This window comes from Arachis hypogaea, chromosome 12, assembly GCF_003086295.3.
Source record: "Arachis hypogaea cultivar Tifrunner chromosome 12, arahy.Tifrunner.gnm2.J5K5, whole genome shotgun sequence".
NCBI classification, from domain to species: domain Eukaryota; kingdom Viridiplantae; phylum Streptophyta; class Magnoliopsida; order Fabales; family Fabaceae; genus Arachis; species Arachis hypogaea.
In genome coordinates this window covers 37,121,189-37,131,017 of record NC_092047.1, presented here as the reverse complement: position 1 = coordinate 37,131,017, position 9,829 = coordinate 37,121,189, and the positions used below count along the sequence as shown (strand labels likewise).

The window sequence follows — 9,829 nt, the reverse complement described above, 5'->3', positions numbered from 1 at the left end:
TCTAACAAGATTTTATGCATGCATATGGATGAACTTATCCCCTTCAAATCAGCTAGGGTCCATCCAATGGCGTCTTGATGAGTTTGTAGCGCATTGATCAATTTTTCTTCCTGTTCTTGGCTCAGGGCAGCGCTAATGATAACAGGATAGCTCTCATTACTACCCAAGTATGCATACTTGAGATTAGAGGGCAATGCTTTGAGCTCAGGTTTTGGTGCTTCCTTCTCTTCTTTCACTCTATCTGGCATGCTTGGCATGGTTGTTTCAGCAGCCTTGATGTCACTATCTTCAATATCCTTGGTGAATTCCTCCTCTGCCACTTCCTTTGCTGTTTCCTCAAAGGTTTCTTGTACTGCAATGTCCACTACATCCACCCTCATGCATTCCTTTAGTGATTCTGATGGATAGCTCATTGCCTTGAATACGTTAAACACCAATTGCTCATCATGCAGTCTAAGAGTGAGCTCAGCCTTTTGGACATCTATGATGGCCCCTGCAGTAGCCAGGAAGGGTCTTCCCAGAATTATTGAAGCTTCGACTTCTTCCTCCATATCTAATACCACAAAATCGGCAGGGAATATGAAATCTCCCACTTTTACCAACAAATCTTCAACTATCCCATGAGGGAATTTAAAGGTTCGATCTGCCAATTGGAGGGCCATTCTTGTTGGTTTGGCTTCCTCAATCTCCATTCTTCTCATCATTGTTAGAGACATCAAATTGATACTGGCCCCTAAGTCACACAAGGCCTTTTCCACCATGACTTCTCCTATGATGCAGGGGATTTGAAAACTGCCTGGATCCTTCAGTTTCTGAGGCAATTTGTGTTGAATGATGGCACTGCATTCTTCAGTCAACAACACAGTTTCCTCATTTCTCCAGCTTCTCTTTTTGGTCATTAATTCCTTTAAGAATTTTGCATAGAGTGGCATTTGCTCTATTGCCTCAGCAAACGGAATGTTGATTTGAAGCTTCTTGAAAATCTCCAAAAATCTGGAGAATTGGCCATCCTTTTCACCTTTCATCAAACGTTGAGGATATGGTGCTTTGGGTGTATACGGCTTCAGGACCTCTTTTTCTTTTTCTCTTGTTGCAGACGGTGTAAAGGATTGTCCCTGTTCCTTGTCTCTCACATTTTCCTTTGCTTCATCCTCTGTGGGTTCACTTGAGATCTCCTTTAGCTTTTTTCCACTTCTGAGGGTTATGGCTTTACATTCTTCCCTTGCAATAGCCTTGGCAGCATGAGAAACACTTGGCCCAGGGATTTGCTTATACAAATACCCAATTTGATTTTCTAACTTCTGGATGGCAGCTCCTTGGTTTTGCAAGTTGGAAATTACTTCTTCCTTAAAAGCTTTCAATTCGGTTATGTCTTGACCCATGGTTGCAAGCATTCCTTCTATCCTGTTTAATTGATCTTGAAATTGTTGGTTCGGATTAGGTTGGGTAGGTCGATTATTTTGGCCTTGATATGCTGGTTGGGAGTAAGTGTTTTGTGTGGCTTGGTATGCTCTTTGGTTGGGGTTTTGGTATGTGGACTTGTTATGTTGGTTTTGCTGGTTCCCCCACCCAAAGTTTGGGTGGTTTTTCCAGCCTGGGTTGTAAGTGTTGGAATGTGGATCATATGGTTGCCTTTGTTGATTTCCTACATAATTGGCCTCTTCCCAATCACCTCCTTCAGTGCTTTCTTCCTCTTGATCTTGTGTGTGTATCGCAGCCACTTGCTTTGTTTCTAATTTCCTGGTGAGCTCTGCTAGTTGCTTGGCAAACACCTTGTTTTGGGCTAAGATTGTATCAACATGGTTCAGCTCCATGACTCCCTTAGTGTTGTGTCTCTCTGATGCATAGTAGTACTCATTCTCAGCCACTGTCTCAATCACTTCAATGGCTTCTTCCACAGTCTTTTTCCTGTTCAATGAACCTCCTGATGAATGGTCTACAGCCTTCCTTGATTCATAAGAGAGTCCATCATAGAAAATATGCAATTGCACCCAGTCATGGAACATGTCTGGTGGGCATTTCCTTGTCAAATCCTTGAATCTCTCCCATGCCTCGTAGAGAGTTTCACCATCTTGTTGTCTAAAAGTCTGAACCTCAGATCGAAGCCTATTGACCTTTTGTGGGGGGTAGAAACGTGCCAGAAACTTGCTTTCCACCTCGTCCCATGTTGTTAGGCTCCCCCTTGGGAATGATTCCAGCCACTTAGCTGCCTTGTCCCTAAGTGAAAATGGGAACAAAAGCAGTTTATAGGCATCTTCCTGGACTCCATTGGACTTCACAGTGTCGCAAATTCTCAGGAATTTTGTGAGATGTTGGTTTGGGTCTTCATTAGCACTCCCACCAAATGAACAATGATTCTCCACAAGTGATATTAGCTGTGGTTTGAGCTCAAAATTGTTGGCCTGAATGGGTGGTTTCTGAATGCTGCTACCACAATTCCCAGAGGTTGGGTTTATGTATGAACTAAGAACCCTCCTCTCAGGAATGGCATTGTTTCCATCAGCTCTCTCATGGTTGTGAACTTCTCTATCCATGTTGAGATCTAGAGCTTCCTCAAAATTGTCCTCAGATTCTCCTTCAGATTCTTCTTCTCCCAGTACTCTCTTCCCTCTTGCTTCCCTTCTAAGTCTATGAAGGGTCCTCTCTGGTTCGGTATATGGAGGAGTTGATGTCTCTCCTCTCCTACCTGTCATACAAGAACACAGCACAAGCAACAAACAAGTGAAATACTCTTGGTTAATGGAAGAGTATGGTTAGAGCAGTTGAGGAATTAATTCAAACAGTTAGTGAGTCAGTGAGTTAGTTGCTTGAATTTAAAGGCATAAAGAAAGAAAGCATGTAACAGAGTGCAGAAATTAAAATTCAACAAGTAACTTGTACTGAATTAATCAAAACAAAAAAAATGCTCAATCTAGTTAACTTCCAATTTGAGAATTGTCAATCGAAAACCAATCCCCGGCAACGGCGCCATAAACTTGATGCGCATAAACTAGTTATGCCACGATTTAGGAAATTGCACGATCGGCAAAATTCCTTCCGGCAAGTGCACCGGTTATCGTCAAGTAAAAACTCACAATAGAGTGAGGTCGAATCCCACAAGGATTGGTTGAATGAGCAATTCGGATTAGAAGTGTGTTTAGTTGAGCGGAATCAAGAATTAGATGAGAATTGCGGAATGTAAAATTGGCGGGAAACGTAAATAGCAAGAAATTGAAATGGCGGAATCTTAAATTGCATGAATTAAAGAGCAGAAGCTAAATTGCTGAAATTAAAAGGGAATGGGGGTGATTGCATGAATTAAGTTGCAGAATGTAAAGAGAAAGTGGAAATCAGAAATGGGGAATTCATTGGGTTATAGGAGATATTGAGTTCTCCGAATCAAAACATGTTTATCTCTTCCTCAACCAATGCGTTCATTGAATTTTGCTTGGCAATCTTATATGATTGGATCCCAATCCCTTGGCTCACCAATTCTCTCTAAAAACAAACAAATTCCCAATCCCTTGGTTTAAATGTTCATAAGAAGAGATGATGCTCGATCACTGATTATACCACACCGTTTCATGAACCACAATTTGGTAGGATTACATGTCACAATATCCATCCAAACCCCAATCCAATTCACTGTGAGAAAGCTTCTCTAGCATGAATCCTCCATTCCTTTCCCAAGGTTCCGAAGGATTCCAATTATGGGTAGTTTCTTTCCCAAGACAACTACCCAATGGAATTAGATCGAGAAGCTTTCTAACAAAATTCAAGAGAAAAGATTGAAGAAGAAGATAAAACTATTCTTGATTCATTGAATTACAATAGAGCTCCCTAACCCAATGAAAGGGGGTTTAGTGAGTCATAGCTCTGAATTCAATTACAAAGGTATGAAAACTAGCCCAATGAAAGGTTAAAGTCCTTCCTCACTTAAATTCTCTCCTATTTATACACTTTCTATATTGAGCTTCTGTTGTGTTTCTTGGGCTTTGAGGCCTCTCCCTGCTTTCCTTTTGCTTTGGGTTTATGATCCATAATCTTGATGAGGCTGCTGATCCACATTCTGTAACATTCATTGAGCCAACTTAGTGATAATCAAGTAATGACACATGACTCAACAAATTGAAATTCCAGACTCATCAATCCTTCAGGCCCAATCCCATAAACCATGATATTCAATTGGGTTTCATACCAGAGTAAGTTTAAGTCAATGTTTGTGCTCAAAAGCTAACTTAAACTGCAATATTTTTGGCCCAGAAACCTTTTCCAATAGTGGCGTTTAAGTTGCAGTTTAAGCTTAAACTGCAGCTTAAACGCCAGACACTTCCAGTGATGCCTTTTGTGGAAGCACGTTTAAGCTTCAGTTTAACCTTAAACTGAAGCTTAAACGTGGAAATGGAAGAAGGCAGCCCTGGAGGGTAACATAGTCGAACACGTTTAAGCTTCAGTTTAAGGTTAAACTGAAGCTTAAACGTGGAGATAGGAAAGGCAGCCCTGGAGGTCGAACACGTTTAAGCTCCAGTTTAAGGTTAAACTGGAGCTTAAACGTGGAAGAGGAGAAAGGTAGCCCTGGAGGTCGAACACGTTTAAGCTCCAGTTTAAGGTTAAACTGGAGCTTAAACGTGGAAGAGGAGAAAGGTAGCCCTGGAGGTGTCGAACACGTTTAAGCTCCAGTTCAAGGTTAAACTGGAGCTTAAACGTGGAAATGGAGAAAGGTAGCCCTGGAGGTCGAACACGTTTAAGCTCCAGTTTAAGGTTAAACTGGAGCTTAAACGTGGAAATGGAGAAAGCAACCCTGGAGGAGAAAACTTGGTCGAACACGTTTAAGCTCCAGTTTAAGGTCAAACTGGAGCTTAAACGTGGAAATGGCTCCCTGGTGCATTTCCCATTTCTGGCGTTTAACTTCCAGTTTAAGGTTAAACTGGAGGTTAAACGCCACTTTCACCCTTTCCTCAGCTTTCATGATTTTGGCGTTTAAGCTCCAGTTTAAGCTTAAACTGGAGCTTAAACTCCACATGAGATATTCAAGTTTCCTTTATTGATTTTTGTTGCTTCCTTGCCTAGCCTCTTCTTTCCTGAAATCATCCAAACAACTGCATCAAAGTCTTGCAAATTTTCATGAGAATCTTCCATTCATAGCATTCAAGTAATATAACTAAAAACTCATGGAATTTGCATCAAAATCATACTGTTTGGATGGTTCATTGCTTTGTTATTCATTTAACCATTCTTGGTTACTTTAAGCTCAAGAAAGTGCATAAAACAACTAAAACTAACAGAAAAATGCTAGTGAAATTAGCCTAAGATGCCTTGGCATCATTATGCAGTAAATGAGAATATGTTGGAGTTTTGGAGATGCTTTGTCTTTTGAATCTCTGCTTTCTCCCTATCTTCTTCTTCACGCACGCACGTCCCTCCTATGACAAGCTGTGTGTTGGTGGATCACCGTTGTCAATAGCTACCATCCTTCCTCTCAGTGAAAATGGTCCAGGTGCGCTGTCACCGCACGGCTAATCAACTGTAGGTTCTCGATCATACTGGAATAGGATTTACTATCCTTTTTCGTTTGTCACTACGCCCAGCACTCGCGAGTTTGAAGCTTGTCACAGTCATCAAATCCTAGAATCCTACTCGGAATACCACAGACAAGGTTTAGACGTTCCGGATTCTCAAGAATTCTGCCAATGGATTCTAGCTTATACCACGGAGATTCTGATTAAGGAATCTAAGAGATACTCATTCAATCTGATGTAGAACGGAGGTGGTTGTCAGACACACGTTCATGGATTGAGGAAGGTGATGAGTGTCACGGATCATCACCTTCTCTATAATTATGCGCAAATGAATATCTTAGATTGGAACACGCATGTTTGAATGGAAAACAGAAATAGTTGCATTAATTCATCAAAACACAGCAGAGCTCCTCACCCCCAACAATGGAGTTTAGAGACTCATGCCATCAGAGATGACAAAGTTCAGATCTAAAAATGTCATGAGATACAAAATAAATCTCTAAAAGTTGTTTAAATACTAAACTAGTAACCTAGGTTTACAGAAAATGAGTAAATTATGATAGATAGTGCAGAAATCCACTTCTGGGGCCCACTTGGTGTGTGCTGGGGCTGAGACTAAAACTTCTCACGTGCCTGGACTGTTTTGGGCGTTCAATGCCAGGCTGTAACCTGTTTCTGGCGTTGAACTCCAACTTGTAACGTGTTTCTGGCGCTGGACGCCAGACTGCAACATGGAACTGGCATTGAACGCCAGTTTACGTCGTCTATCCTTGAGAAAAGTATGGATTATTATATATTGCTGGAAAGCCCTGGATGTCTACTTTCTAACGCAATTAGAAGCGCGTCAATTGGACTCCTGTAGCTCCAGAAATTCCATTCCGAGTGCAGAGAGGTCAGGATCCAACAGCATCAGCAGTCCTTTTTCAGCCTGAATCAGATTTTTGCTCAGCTCCCTCAATTTCAGCCAAAAAATACCTGAAATTACAGAAAAACACACAAACTCATAGTAAAGTCCAGAAATATGAATTTTGCCTAGAAACTAATGAAAATAAACTAAAAACTAACTAAAACATACTAAAAACTATATGAAATTAACCCCAAAAAGCGTATAAAATATCTGCTCATCATCTATGCTTGCAACGAGACTTTATTTTGGAGAAAATCTAAACCAACGGTAGCGCAAACATCAAGTTTTTGGCGCCGTTACCGCGGAGCCACTTTAAATTGCAATGAGTGCTATAATTTTGGTTGTTGTAAATATGTGAATTGTGTGAATACTTGGTTTTTGTTTGCTACTTGGCACTAATTTGTAGATAGCATTTCCATTTAGCTAGTTCTAGTCTTAATAGTTGTCAATTGTTAAGTTGGGTTTCGTTTATTTGTCTATTCTTGTTTTGCTTTTCATAATTGCATGCTTTTATTACTTCCTCAGTTGAATGACATGGTTGCTTCTAGACCCGAGCTTGGCCCCTTTTGATCCAGAAATAGAAAGAACTTTAACTCATATTAGGCAAGCTCGGCACCGGCTAGCATTTGTGAATAGTGAATCAGGATTGCTTGAAGAGAACACCAATTCACAATCACCATCAATCCATGACCATCATTCTTCAATTAACGAGGAAACGTTATATTCATCTATGGGGAGTGCTGAAATCTCTTTGAGTGACTCAGGTGACGATACCATGGCGGATCCACCTCATAGAATCACCTTAAGGGAAGCCAGATCTCCTGATATTAACTTGCAACCAATACAAATCCGGTATCCGTCTTTGGATCCAAATTTTGAGCTCAAGATCGGCACAATAAATTTGCTCCCCAAATACAATGGACTACCCGGAGAAGACCCTCTTAAGCATTTTGAGGACTTTCAAGTTGCATGCTCCACTGCGAGAAGACATGGTGCGGATGAAGTGGCAGTTATGGTGTTCGCTTTCCCTTTCTCTTTGGAGGGAAAAGCAAAAGAATGGTTTTATACTCAACCGGGAGAGGTGATTTCTGATTGGGACTTACTGCGTAAGGAATTTCTAGAAAAGTTCTATCCACCACAGAAGACAGATAAGCTGTGAAAGGAAATCTCTTGCACTGTGCAAAGAGATGGGGAGACTCTTTAGGAGTACTAGGAGAGAATCAAGAAATTCTTGGAAGCTTGCCCTCACCACCGTATTGATGAGTTGGTGCTTATTAGTTATTTTTGTCAAGGGATGAACCCCCAAGATAAGCTTCTTCTAGATGCCTCTAGTGGAGGATCCCTCACCAAAAACAAGACCGCCACGGAAGCTTGGGAAATCATAGCAGACTTGGCAGACTCCACTCAACACTCAAGGGCAAGAAATCCACAACCAAAAGCTTTAAGTGAAGTTTCTCCTTCCAGAGATGCCATTTTGACTAAGACCCTCGGTGAGATGACAATTTTGTTGAGACAAATCACCCAAGGGCAACAAATTCCTCAAGCTTTGCTATCTTCTCCACCTCAACCTCTAAGAATCGTAGGACCACCAAGATCATGCGGTATTTGTGCTTGTAACAACCATTACACTGATGAGTACCCTCAACTCCAAGAGGACACTACATTAGCGGTAGCCAATCCATACCCACAAAGGTCCAACTATAATCAACATGGAGAAAATAAAAACCAAGGATGGAGGGATAATTCTAATCAAAGGTGGAACCAATCCCCTCAAGCTCAACCATACCCAAACGCGCAAGCCTACTACCATCAACCTATCCAAGGTCAACAACCCTACCAACAATCGACCAACAACCACCACAATCTCAACCTCAAGGGAGGTATCATCATCCACATAGTAGACCTAACCCTCCTCAAGGCAATCAAGGCCCTCCTCCTAATCAACCTTACAGGAATGACACCCTTCAAACTTTTATGCAAGAGCAACGGGAGTTTCACAAGAAACAAGAGACATAATTGGCTACCATTGCCGAGGCTCTCTCTCGTTTGACTCTTTCTCCTCCGACTACACAAAATGCCCAACAAGCCTCAACTTCTAGTGGTTTACCTTCTCAACCCCAACCAAATCCAAAAGGAAGCATCAATGCTATCACCCTTAGGAGTGGCACCAAGTTGGATGAAATTGGTGTTGTACCTACAAGTTTGGGTGAGGAAACCCACAATGAAGAGGTGGGAGATGATGTAGAAGTAATGGAGGATGAGGAGAAAAATGTTGTGAAAGGAGAGGAGAAACCACTCAAGGCCAAGGACCCAGAAAGGAAGAATCCACTTGAAGAGCCTATGCCAATTCCATTTCCAACTTTGGCTAAGAAGGCTAAGAAGCAAGAAAAACTTGACCCCAACATGGTGGAAATTTTTAAGAATGTTAAAGTCACCGTCCCTCTCTTTCAAGCTATTCAACAAGTGCCCAAGTATGCCAAGTTCCTCAAAGACGTTTGCACACACAAGGACAAAATTGGCGAATTCAACAAAAGGCCGGTAGATGATTCTATCTCTTCTCTAATTCCTGAAAAATGCAATGATCCCGGCCCATATTTGGTTACTTGTTTGATTGGTGGGATAAAGTTCACGGATTGTATGTGCAATTTGGGGGCGTGCGTAATCATTATGCCACTCCCCATTTATGAGAGATTGAACTTGTCACCCTTAAAGAGGTCCGTGGCGAGATTCGTGTTGGCTGATAAGAGCATTGTATCAGTTGTGGGGATTGCGGAAAATGTCCTAGTTGACATCCAAGATTTACTCTTCCTAGTAGATTTTCACATCTTGGAGACCCCTCCCATTAACTCAGACAAACCATCATCCATTCTACTCGGAAGGCCGTTTTTGAAGAAATCCCGGTTCAAGCTAGATGCACATTCAGGAGTCTATTCTTTTGAGGCCGATGGCAAGGTAGTAAAGTTCACCTTGGAGGAAACCAAGCAACCCATTCTCAAAGCTTACTCTATCTTTGGGTGCGATATAATTGAAGATTAAGTAATTGAGGTTGGCAAGGAACAAAAAGAAGAGAATGTTGCCAAGACGTCTAGCTCAAAAGATCACACTCAACCCAAGAATGCCAAGGAGTTGAAGATTTTCCTCCTTGGAGAGGTCCCAATTTGATCAATGAAGCCATGCAAAGTCCAACTTAGGACTTTAAGCCAAAGTGCTTGGTGGGAGACACCCCACCGTGGTAACATTGTTCCAACTTTATCTTTTGTTTATAGCTTTTTGAATTAAATACTTTCTTGTGATATAATGATTAGCTTAGATTTGATTTGATATTTTCTTGAGTTGAATACGTTCAATTGCTTGTGGATCATAAATTTGTGAATGTTTGTATGATTTGGGGTTGATATGTTGATGTACTAAGGGATGCTACCTT

At 41.4% G+C, this 9,829-nt stretch overlaps 2 non-coding genes across 2 annotated transcripts; one reads left to right on the top strand and one right to left on the bottom strand.

Moving 5' to 3' along the window:
• Positions 1-2,004: 2,004 nt before the first annotated feature.
• On the top strand, positions 2,005-2,108 carry LOC112731119 (small nucleolar RNA R71). Its single transcript, XR_003166911.1, has one exon. It is a non-coding gene; the product is annotated as a small nucleolar RNA R71 (small nucleolar RNA).
• A 5,447-nt stretch (positions 2,109-7,555) lies between these two features.
• Positions 7,556-7,662, bottom strand: LOC112731022 (small nucleolar RNA R71). Its single transcript, XR_003166818.1, has one exon. It is a non-coding gene; the product is annotated as a small nucleolar RNA R71 (small nucleolar RNA).
• Positions 7,663-9,829: the final 2,167 nt, after the last annotated feature.